The sequence below is a fragment of the Botryllus schlosseri genome, chromosome 3, assembly GCF_051294905.1.
Source record: "Botryllus schlosseri isolate E-star chromosome 3, Bs_hap1, whole genome shotgun sequence".
NCBI classification, from domain to species: Eukaryota; Metazoa; Chordata; class Ascidiacea; order Stolidobranchia; family Styelidae; genus Botryllus; species Botryllus schlosseri.
In genome coordinates, this window is record NC_137238.1 from 32,239,611 (window position 1) to 32,252,752 (window position 13,142).

The 13,142-nt window shown below is 39.3% G+C and overlaps 1 protein-coding gene across 1 annotated transcript in view; it reads left to right on the forward strand.

Moving 5' to 3' along the window:
* The first annotated feature begins 8,660 nt into the window (after nt 1–8,660).
* Nucleotides 8,661–13,142, forward strand: part of LOC145435019 (uncharacterized) — a 59,377-nt gene continuing 54,895 nt past the window's right edge. The window contains exon 1 of the mRNA XM_080312284.1: nt 8,661–8,901. The gene's annotated coding sequence lies outside the window, so the exon portion shown is untranslated. The remainder of the gene's footprint in view (nt 8,902–13,142) is intronic.

Consider the following 13,142-nt stretch of genomic DNA (forward strand, 5'->3'; position numbering starts at 1 on the left):
GTGTACCGACATTGACGAATGCGTGGAAGAGTTTCACGATTGCCATTTCAATGCAACATGTTCCAATGATGAAGGTTCTTACATCTGTGAATGCGACGGTGGCTATTCTGGAAATGGGAAATCTTGTACAGGTCTCATAAATCACCATTGTCGTATTTGTTCTATATATTTCATTGCGTATCCTGATTTCATCAGATGTCAATGAATGTTCCAATAATTTACACAATTGCCATTCGAATGCCACCTGCATCAATGACGATGGATTTTTCGTTTGTCGATGTAACCTCGGATTCACCGGGAATGGAGAATTGTGTGATGGTAAATTATCCAAGACGTAGACGGTTTTTTCGAACCGAACCAACAAAATAATCTTATTTAAATGTATTTAATGGAATACTTGGTATTTCAATGTCTGAAATCCAGACTCTTAATATTCACCATAAACTTCTCCACTTCTTTTAGATGTAGACGAATGTTCTGAAGGACTTCATACATGCCACTATAACGCAACTTGTAGCAACAACGACGGCTCTTTCAGTTGCGAGTGTGATACTGGTTATGCCGGGGATGGTAAATCGTGTACCGACATTGACGAATGCATGGAAGAGTTTCACGGTTGCCATTTCAATGCAACATGTTCCAATGATGAAGGATCTTACATCTGTGAATGCGACAGTGGCTATTCTGGAAATGGGAAATCTTGTACAGGTCTCATAAATGACCATTAAATTACATGGAATATTTTAATTCCGTATCCGTATTTGTTCAGATATCAATGAATGTTCCAACAATATACATAATTGTCATTCGAATGCCTCCTGCATCAACGAAGACGGATTTTTCGTTTGTCGATGTGACCTCGGATTCGCCGGAACTGGAGAATTGTGTGATGGTAAATTTTTCAAGACATCGACGTTTTTTCATAACAAACCAACAAAATATTGTTCAATGTTTTGTTTTAATGTATTTAATGGAATCTGTGGTATTTGAATGTTTGAATATTTAGTATATATTTCTCGACTTCTTTTAGATGTAGACGAATGTTCTGAAGGACTTCATACATGCCACTACAACGCAACTTGTAGCAACAACGACGGCTCTTTCAGTTGCGAGTGTGATACTGGTTATGCCGGGGATGGTAAATCGTGTACCGACATTGACGAATGCGTGGAAGAGTTTCACGATTGCCATTTCAATGCAACATGTTCCAATGATGAAGGTTCTTACATCTGTGAATGCGACGGTGGCTATTCTGGAAATGGGAAATCTTGTACAGGTCTCATAAATCACCATTGTCGTATTTGTTCTATATATTTCATTGCGTATCCTGATTTCATCAGATGTCAATGAATGTTCCAATAATTTACACAATTGCCATTCGAATGCCAACTGCATCAACGACGATGGATTTTTCGTTTGTCGATGTAACCTCGGATTCACCGGAAATGGAGAATTGTGTGATGGTAAATTATCCAACACGTGGACGGTTTTTTCGAACCGAACCAACAAAATAATATTATTTAAATGTATTTAATGGAATACTTGGTATTTCAATGTCTGAAATTCAGACTCTTAATATTCACCATAAACTTCTCCACTTCTTTTAGATGCAGACGAATGTTCTGAAGGACTTCATACATGCCACTATAACGCAACTTGTAGCAACAACGACGGCACTTTCAGTTGCGAGTGTGATACTGGTTATGCCGGGGATGGTAAATCGTGTACCGACATTGACGAATGCGTGGAACATTTTCATGAATGCCACTTCAATGCAACATGTTTCAATGATGAAGGTTCTTACATTTGTGAATGCGACAGTGGCTATTCGGGAAATGGGATGTCATGTACAGGTGTTATTACTGACCATTGTCGTATTTGATCTATATATTTCATTGCGTATCCTGATTTCATCAGATGTCAATGAATGTTCCAATAATTCACACAATTGCCATTCGAATGCCACCTGCATCAATGACAATGCATTTTTCGTTTGTCGATGTAACCTCGGATTCACCGGAAATGGAGAATTGTGTGATGGTAAATTATCCAAGACGTAGACGGTTTTTTCCAACCGAACCACAAAATAATAATAATATTTAAATGTATTTAATGGAATACTTGGTATTTCAATGTCTGAAATTCAGACTCTTAATATTCACCATATACTTCTCGAATTCTTTTAGATGTAGAGGAATGTTCTGAAGGACTTCATACATGCCACTACAACGCAACTTGTAGCAACAACGACGGCTCTTTCAGTTGCGAGTGCGATACTGGTTATGCCGGGGATGGTAAATCGTGTACCGACATTGACGAATGCGTGGAAGAGTTTCACGATTGCCATTTCAATGCAACATGTTCCAATGATGAAGGTTCTTACATTTGTGAATGCGACAGTGGCTATTCAGGAAATGGGATGTCATGTACAGGTGTTATAACAGACCATTGTCGTATTTATTCTATATATTTCATTGCGTATCCTGATTTCATCAGATGTCAATGAATGTTCCAATAATTTACACAACTGTCATTCGAATGCCACTTGCATCAACGACGATGGATTTTTCGTTTGTCGATGTAACCTCGGATTCACCGGAAATGGAGAATTGTGTGATGGTAAATTATCCAAGACGTCAACGGTTTCTTCGAACCAAACCAACAAAATATTAATATTATTTAAATGTATTTAATGGAATACTTGGTATTTCAATGTCTGAAATTCAGACTCTTAATATTCACCATATACTTCTCGACTTACTTTAGATGTAGACGAATGTTCTGAAGGACTTCATACATGCCACTATAACGCAACTTGTAGCAACAACGACGGCTCTTTCAGTTGCGAGTGTGATACTGGTTATGCCGGGGATGTATTTAATGGAATACTTGGTATTTCAATGTCTGAAATTCAGACTCTTAATATTCACCATATACTTCTCGAATTCTTTTAGATGTAGAGGAATGTTCTGAAGGACTTCATACATGCCACTACAACGCAACTTGTAGCAACAACGACGGCTCTTTCAGTTGCGAGTGCGATACTGGTTATGCCGGGGATGGTAAATCGTGTACCGACATTGACGAATGCGTGGAAGAGTTTCACGATTGCCATTTCAATGCAACATGTTCCAATGATGAAGGTTCTTACATTTGTGAATGCGACAGTGGCTATTCAGGAAATGGGATGTCATGTACAGGTGTTATAACAGACCATTGTCGTATTTATTCTATATATTTCATTGCGTATCCTGATTTCATCAGATGTCAATGAATGTTCCAATAATTTACACAACTGTCATTCGAATGCCACTTGCATCAACGAAGATGGATTTTTCGTTTGTCGATGTAACCTCGGATTCACCGGAACTGGAGAATTGTGTGATGGTAAATTTTTCAAGACATCGACGTTTTTTCATAACAAACCAACAAAATATTGTTCAATGTTTTGTTTTAATGTATTTAATGGAATCTGTGGTATTTGAATGTTTGAATATTTAGTATATATTTCTCGACTTCTTTTAGATGTAGACGAATGTTCTGAAGGACTTCATACATGCCACTACAACGCAACTTGTAGCAACAACGACGGCTCCTTCAGTTGCGAGTGCGATACCGGTTATGCCGGGGATGGTAAATCGTGTACCGACATTGACGAATGCGTGGAAGAGTTTCACGATTGCCATTTCAATGCAACATGTTCCAATGATGAAGGATCTTACATCTGTGAATGCGACAGTGGCTATTCTGGAAATGGGAAATCTTGTACAGGTCTCATAAATGACCATTAAATTACATGGAATATTTTCATTCCGTATCCGTATTTGTTCAGATACCAATGAATGTTCCAACAATATACATAATTGTCATTTGAATGCCTCCTGCATCAACGAAGATGGATTTTTCGTTTGTCGATGTGACCCCGGATTCTACGGAACTGGAGAATTGTGTGATGGTAAATTTTTCAAGACATCGACGTTTTTTCATAACAAACCAACAAAATATTGTTCAATGTTTTGTTTTAATGTATTTAATGGAATCTGTGGCATTTGAATGTCTGAATATTTAGTATATATTTCTCGACTTCTTTTAGATGTAGACGAATGTTCTGAAGGACTTCATACATGCCACTACAACGCAACTTGTAGCAACAACGACGGCTCTTTCAGTTGCGAGTGTGATACTGGTTATGCCGGGGATGGTAAATCGTGTACCGACATTGACGAATGCGTGGAAGAGTTTCACGATTGCCATTTCAATGCAACATGTTCCAATGATGAAGGTTCTTACATCTGTGAATGCGACGGTGGCTATTCTGGAAATGGGAAATCTTGTACAGGTCTCATAAATCACCATTGTCGTATTTGTTCTATATATTTCATTGCGTATCCTGATTTCATCAGATGTCAATGAATGTTCCAATAATTTACACAATTGCCATTCGAATGCCAACTGCATCAACGACGATGGATTTTTCGTTTGTCGATGTAACCTCGGATTCACCGGAAATGGAGAATTGTGTGATGGTAAATTATCCAACACGTAGACGGTTTTTTCGAACCGAACCAACAAAATAATATTATTTAAATGTATTTAATGGAATACTTGGTATTTCAATGTCTGAAATTCAGACTCTTAATATTCACCATAAACTTCTCCACTTCTTTTAGATGTAGACGAATGTTCTGAAGGACTTCATACATGCCACTATAACGCAACTTGTAGCAACAACGACGGCACTTTCAGTTGCGAGTGTGATACTGGTTATGCCGGGGATGGTAAATCGTGTACCGACATTGACGAATGCGTGGAAGAGTTTCACGATTGCCATTTCAATGCAACGTGTTCCAATGATGAAGGATCTTACATCTGTGAATGCGACAGTGGCTATTCTGGAAATGGGAAATCTTGTACAGGTCTCATAAATGACCATTAAATTACATGGAATATTTTCATTCCTTGTCCGTATTTGTTCAGATATCAATGAATGTTCCAACAATATACATAATTGTCATTCGAATGCCTCCTGCATCAACGAAGATGGATTTTTCGTTTGTCGATGTGACCTCGGATTCTATGGAACTGGAGAATTGTGTGATGGTAAATTTTTCAAGACATCGACGTTTTTTCATAACAAACCAACAAAATATTGTTCAATGTTTTGTTTTAATTTATTTAATGGAATCTGTGGTATTTGAATGTCTGAATATTTAGTATATATTACTCGACTTCTTTTAGATGTAGACGAATGTTCTGAAGGACTTCATACATGCCACTACAACGCAACTTGTAGCAACAACGACGGCTCTTTCAGTTGCGAGTGTGATACTGGTTATGCCGGGGATGGCAAATCGTGTACCGACATTGACGAATGCGTGGAAGAGATTCACGATTGCCATTTCAATGCAACATGTTCCAATTATGAAGGATCTTACATCTGTGAATGCGACAGTGGCTATTCTGGAAATGGGAAATCTTGTACAGGTCTCATAAATGACCATTATATTACATGGAATATTTTCATTCCGTATCCGTATTTGTTCAGATATCAATGAATGTTCCAATAATTTACACAATTGCCATTCGAATGCCACCTGCATCAACGACGATGGATTTTTCGTTTGTCGATGTAACCTCGGATTCACCGGAAATGGAGAATTGTGTGATGGTAAATTTTTCAAGACATCGACGTTTTTTCATAACAAACCAACAAAATATTGTTCAATGTTTTGTTTTAATGTATTTAATGGAATCTGTGGTATTTGAATGTTTGAATATTTAGTATATATTTCTCGACTTCTTTTAGATGTAGACGAATGTTCTGAAGGACTTCATACATGCCACTACAACGCAACTTGTAGCAACAACGACGGCTCTTTCAGTTGCGAGTGCGATACCGGTTATGCCGGGGATGGTAAATCGTGTACCGACATTGACGAATGCGTGGAAGAGTTTTACGATTGCCATTTCAATGCAACATGTTCCAATGATGAAGGATCTTACATCTGTGAATGCGACAGTGGCTATTCTGGAAATGGGAAATCTTGTACAGGTCTCATAAATGACCATTAAATTACATGGAATATTTTCATTCCGTATCCGTATTTGTTCAGAAACCAATGAATGTTCCAACAATATACATAATTGTCATTCGAATGCCTCCTGCATCAACGAAGATGGATTTTTCGTTTGTCGATGTGACCTCGGATTCACCGGAACTGGAGAATTGTGTGATGGTAAATTTTTCAAGACATCGACGTTTTTTCATAACAAACCAACAAAATATTGTTCAATGTTTTGTTTTAATGTATTTAATGGAATCTGTGGTATTTGAATGTCTGAATATTTAGTATATATTTCTCGACTTCTTTTAGATGTAGACGAATGTTCTGAAGGACTTCATACATGCCACTACAACGCAACTTGTAGCAACAACGACGGCTCTTTCAGTTGCGAGTGTGATACTGGTTATGCCGGGGATGGTAAATCGTGTACCGATATTGACGAATGCGTGGAAGAGTTTCACGGTTGCCATTTCAATGCAACATGTTCCAATGATGAAGGATCTTACATCTGTGAATGCGACAGTGGCTATTCTGGAAATGGGAAATCTTGTACAGGTCTCATAAATGACCATTAAATTACATGGAATATTTTCATTCCGTATCCGTATTTGTTCAGATATCAATGAATGTTCCAACAATATACATAATTGTCATTCGAATGCCTCCTGCATCAACGAAGATGGATTTTTCGTTTGTCGATGTGACCTCGGATTCTACGGAACTGGAGAATTGTGTGATGGTAAATTTTTCAAGACATCGCCGTTTTTTCATAACAAACCAACAAAATATTGTTCAATGTTTTGTTTTAATGTATTTAATGGAATCTGTGGTATTTGAATGTCTTAACATTTAGTATATATTTCTCGACTTCTTTTAGATGTAGACGAATGTTCTGAAGGACTTCATACATGCCACTACAACGCAACTTGTAGCAACAACGACGGCTCTTTCAGTTGCGAGTGTGATACTGGTTATGCCGGGGATGGTAAATCGTGTACCGACATTGACGAATGCGTGGAAGAGTTTCACGATTGCCATTTCAATGCAACATGTTCCAATGATGAAGGATCTTACATCTGTGAATGCGACAGTGGCTATTCTGGAAATGGGAAATCTTGTACAGGTCTCATGAATGACCGTTAAATTACATGGAATATTTTCATTCCGTATCCGTATTTGTTCAGATATCAATGAATGTTCCAACAATATACATAATTGTCATTCGAATGCCTCCTGCATCAACGAAGATGGATTTTTCGTTTGTCGATGTGACCTCGGATTCACCGGAACTGGAGAATTGTGTGATGGTAAATTTTTCAAGACATCGACGTTTTTTCATAACAAACCAACAAAATATTGTTCAATGTTTTGTTTTAATGTATTTAATGGAATCTGTGGTATTTGAATGTCTGAATATTTAGTATATATTTCTCGACTTCTTTTAGATGTAGACGAATGTTCTGAAGGACTTCATACATGCCACTACAACGCAACTTGTAGCAACAACGACGGCTCTTTCAGTTGCGAGTGTGATACTGGTTATGCCGGGGATGGCAAATCGTGTACCGACATTGACGAATGCGTGGAAGAGTTTCACGATTGCCATTGCAATGCAACATGTTCCAATGATGAAGGATCTTACATCTGTGAATGCGACAGTGGCTATTCTGGAAATGGGAAATCTTGTACAGGTCTCATGAATGACCATTAAATTACATGGAATATTTTCATTCGGTATCCGTATTTGTTCAGATATCAATGAATGTTCCAACAATATACATAATTGTCATTCGAATGCCTCCTGCATCAACGAAGATGGATTTTTCGTTTGTCGATGTGACCTAGGATTCACCGGAACTGGAGAATTGTGTGATGGTAAATTTTTCAAGACATCGACGTTTTTTCATAACAAACCAACAAAATATTGTTCAATGTTTTGTTTTAATGTATTTAATGGAATCTGTAGTATTTGAATGTCTGAATATTTAGTATATATTTCTCGACTTCTTTTAGATGTAGACGAATGTTCTGAAGGACTTCATGCATGCCACTACAACGCAACTTGTAGCAACAACGACGGCTCATTCAGTTGTGAGTGCGATACTGGTTATGCCGGGGATGGTAAATCGTGTACCGACATTGACGAATGCGTGGAAGAGTTTCACGATTGCCATTTCAATGCAACATGTTCCAATGATGAAGGTTCTTACATCTGTGAATGCGACGGTGGCTATTCTGGAAATGGGAAATCTTGTACAGGTCTCATAATACACCATTGTCGTGTTTGTTCTATATATTTTATTGCGTATCCTGATTTCATCAGATGTCAATGAATGTTCCAATAATTTACACAATTGCCATTCGAATGCCACCTGCATCAATGACGATGGATTTTTCGTTTGTCGATGTAACCTCGGATTCACCGGAAATGGAGAATTGTGTGATGGTAAATTATTCAAGACGTAGACGGTTTTTTCGAACCGAACCAACAAAATAATATTATTTAAATGTATTTAATGGAATACTTGGTATTTCAATGTCTGAAATTCAGACTCTTAATATTCACCATAAACTTCTCCACTTCTTTTAGATGTAGACGAATGTTCTGAAGGACTTCATACATGCCACTACAACGCAACTTGTAGCAACAACGACGGCTCTTTCAGTTGCGAGTGCGATACTGGTTATGCCGGGGACGGTAAATCGTGTACCGACATTGACGAATGCGTGGAAGATTCTCACGATTGCCACTCCAATGCAACATGTTCCAATGAGGAAGGGTCTTACATTTGTGAATGCGACAGTGGCTTTTCGGGAAATGGGAAATCTTGTGCAGGTATCATTGATGGCCTTTTCAAGTATATAGGACAGTGGTCCCCAACCTGAGCGGAATTCTGCTGGGGAATAGACGCATTTGGTAAACCTTATATAGTCTACATACCTTATATAGTCTACATATTTTCCGAGACAAACGAGCAGTTACCACTTCCAGTTATCTGGTCTGGATAGGATGTATCGAAAATATATTGCGTGTTGTTAACAATAACTCATTTCAACTCTGGATAACACATCATGTCGTTACATGCGCATTCACCACGTCCAGTTTGACGTGATATAACGCTTTCGCCAATTTTTTAGGGTACCGGTATCGGTTAACAATACCTTTAATGTTGCAGTTATAGGCATATGTCTTTCGTTCTTCTGTGGTTGAGTGTCTTGTGTACCAGGGCTTTCGTCTGTGGTTGAGTGTCTTGTGTACTAGGACAAGCAAATAGCAGATCTGTAATGACAGAAGTTAAAAGGAAATACCGTACGGCGTTAGTTTTGGGTAGTTGCGAATAAAGACTGGGAAAAAAACTGAAGCGGGGATTGAACACCAAAGGGTTGGGAACCACTGATATAGAATATATACTTATTTCCGTACCATGATTTCTTCAGATATCACTGAATGTTTCAACAATAATAATAATGGTCATTTCAACGCCACTTGCATCAATGACGATGGATTCTTTGTTTGTGTGTGTTGTTGAAAATGATTGTGTTATAATGCTTGAGACATTGTTAGACTGCTGTAAATAATGGTGTCTGCTATGTCTGCTGCTGTACCCTTCGATAGCACTCAATACGACTGGTTGCTGGGCTTTGATTAACATAAAAGTAAGCTAGTGTATCCGAATACCATGGCAATAAACAGAGTTAACGTAGGTACAGCGAAAAGAAGCGACACCACACCCAACTAGTACGAATGAGATTAATATCATCATCATCATCATTGGTTTATTAGCAATTTTATCAGTTCAATATACCACAAAAAATGCGATACAATGAAGAGACAGGAAGATGTCGAAGCGACAAGGAGTAGCCTATGGAATCTGACACCCACCTTGGCCTAGGCGATGTAAAGAGGAGGCATGCACACTGAATGAAAGTAAAGAAGATAGTATAGAAAAAGAAAGCGACAAGAAATAGGGCGGCATGTCATGGGAAGCGAGATCGATAGTCATGGGAAGCGAGATCGATAGGTCAGTCGTGGTCCGGTAATCTTGAGGATGGACTGTATTTATTTAGTAGTAGTTGCTTGTATTTCGACTTGAATGTGGACATTCTCGTCGACTGTCGGATGGCCGGCGGGATACTGTTCCACACATCAGATCCGGCATATTTGATAGAGCGATGATCTTTTCGGTCGATCATATGGTATTTGGACGACGTGGACGCGCGTGTGTTGTACTTGTGCGCTTTTGATTCCGAGGTAAAGAAGTTATTGAAATATTCGGGGCAACGACCGCAGTGGAACTGATACATAAACTTGGCGATTTCTAGTTTCCGCATATCTTCTATGTTTAGGACGCCGAATCTCTTCAGCAGCGACTTGTTCGATGGGCAGCCAGGCCCCGTTGGGGCCCTAGCTATGATTTGGAGTACTTTATGTTGTAGTTTTTGCAGTGGCTTGAGTGCAGTTTTACTGGCAGCCCCCCAACAGAGGATGCCATAGTGTAATAGTCCCGATGTGAAGGCAATCAGAAGCAATCAGTATAAACACCCACTAATGGTTAAAAGGAACTGAATCACCTCACCACACCATGGTTTGAAGAGTTAATCCTTTGAAACCGGCTGTCTAGTATATAGTTGTACTGATCTTCGTACTAAAGAAAACCCGATCGAGGTTTTTCAAAACCAAGCCTAGCGAGGTATGCTGCGGATATGCCTCATGATCTTACTGACGTGAAAATTAAGCAATCTCTCGCCAATCAACATGTTAGCTATGTGCGTAGACTCAGCTATCGCTCGAATGCTGGAATCAAGATGAGTTCGAATGCTGGAATCAAGATGAGTACATCAGTACTGCTTTGCTTAGCTTCTACTATCTTACCGACAGTACTTGGAATCGGATTTGTGCAGTTTAGAACAAGGATCTATAATCCACCGCCGACACGCTGCTTTGAATGTAATAGATTCGGACATAAAGCAAAATATTGCCGCGGAAGGAAGAGGTGCACGAAATGTGGCAAAGACCACGCTTACGAAAACTTCGATAATCAGAGCTCCTTTTGTGTCAACTGCAAACTACCGCACTCTGCGGGTTAGGAAGGATGTCCTGGATATAAAGAGGAGAGTACGATCCAGTCCATTATGGCAAATTCCAAATTCGATTATTGGACAGCTCGACAAATGCGTCATAGAGTCAGGGATACAGTGGCGTGCAGCAACAAGTCACGACACAAGAAGGTCAAGCACGATATCCTACCACTGATACGGCATGGAGGCGAACAACAAAACTACCACGGAAATTCCGACAAATACACACGCAACACGCTTCAACTGATGGAAGTCATATTACAATCCTGACCAAAGCATTTTTTTCACTTTCACTGCCAAATTCATAAAAAATATATTATTCGCCCTCGAGGCTGGAAAGGAGTTATGCATTGAATCCATTGTTGAGGAATCCGCGGGAATCAATCTCGGTGCAATTATTCCGGTGCAATTATTCCTATACCAAGAGAAACCGAACAAGCTACTGTATTAGACTTATCTGTTGATACATCTGTTGATACCAGATACAAGTTTCTCATACAGCGACAAAAAAAACTGCGCAATCGTGAAAAGGGCAAAAAATGGGCTCCAAAGGATCATTCAGGTGAAAATAGTCAACATATGGAGACGGGTGATAAGTAATCAAGATGCCTTTATATTTCATCCAGTGGAATTGTAGAGGTATTTACAGAATGTTGAACGAATTGAAATTTTTTTCAAGGGATTAGGTAACGAAACCAGACGTGATAGCCATTCAGGAAACGCATCTTGTTCCTAGATACAACCCTACGATTCATGGCTATGTGCTGATCAGAAGGACCGAGACATTCATGTAGGCGGCGTTTGTTTATTTATAAAACGTCAATTACCATATGACGTCTTTGTTTATTTATAAAACGTCAATTACCATATATGGAGATACCCTTTGACGATGTGTCGCCGATTGAATCTCTAATTGTAGAGATCGGAGGAATCAGAATTATGAATTTATACATTCCTCCGAACAGACGCATATCACGCTCTAGCATGGAACGCTGCTTTATGCACCTTGATTCTAGCAGTATTATTATTGGTGATACGAACGCTCATCAACCGCTGTGGGGGGCGAGGCGCATCACACCGATTACATCTGGTTGGTTCGAAAAACCTGGTAGTCATAAATATGAGCGTGTAACAATTTCTCATCCAACAATGGGTCAAGCATCACTTTTGGACTTGTCATCTCGTGCAATCTGATGTAACGGACCACTTGTTCGGGAGCGACCACTATTCAGTACTCACGAAGCTAGCACATTATGAACACTCGACCGTAAGTCACTATAGCTCATGGTCCCCGAGAAAAACAGATTGGAAACAGTTCCAACATGATTGTTCAAGGAATCTGGAAAACATTGATCAAACCCACCACTATTTGGCGGCGGAAAAAAAGACCGAAGCTATCTTAAAGGCTGCTTGTTCTAATATCACTACCAGTAAACCGATTAACAGAAAACTGTCGGTTCCTTGGCGGAACACAACGTGTGCCAGATACATGCGTCTCAAGCGAGCAGCATAGCAGAAAATGAAAAGAACGTTTCGAGAGAACGATGACGTAATTTTCAAAAAAAAAATAGGCAGCAGAGAGAAAAGCAATCTTGGAAGCAAAACAGTCTCATTGGCGAGATTTTTGTGATTCAATAGCAATTCTAACATATCAAAAGTGTGGCGCGTAGTGAAATCCATGTCCGGATCACGTTCTTCGAACCAAATACATCATTTAAAAGCAGGCGACAGGGTGATAACCGATGAAATTGACAAAGCAAACGAGTCGGCCAAGTAATTCTACAGTGTTAGTAGTGATGGAAACCTGGACGACGAATTTAGATCTACCAGAACTACATTCGCAATAGATCATATACAACCGATACTACAACAACCGCGAGAATGTTTAATACAGAGTTCAACATGACCGAGTTGCTGACGGTAATAGAAAAACGTATATCGACATCACCCGGCGCCGACATGATATGCCATCAGATGTTCACTAACACGAATGCAAAA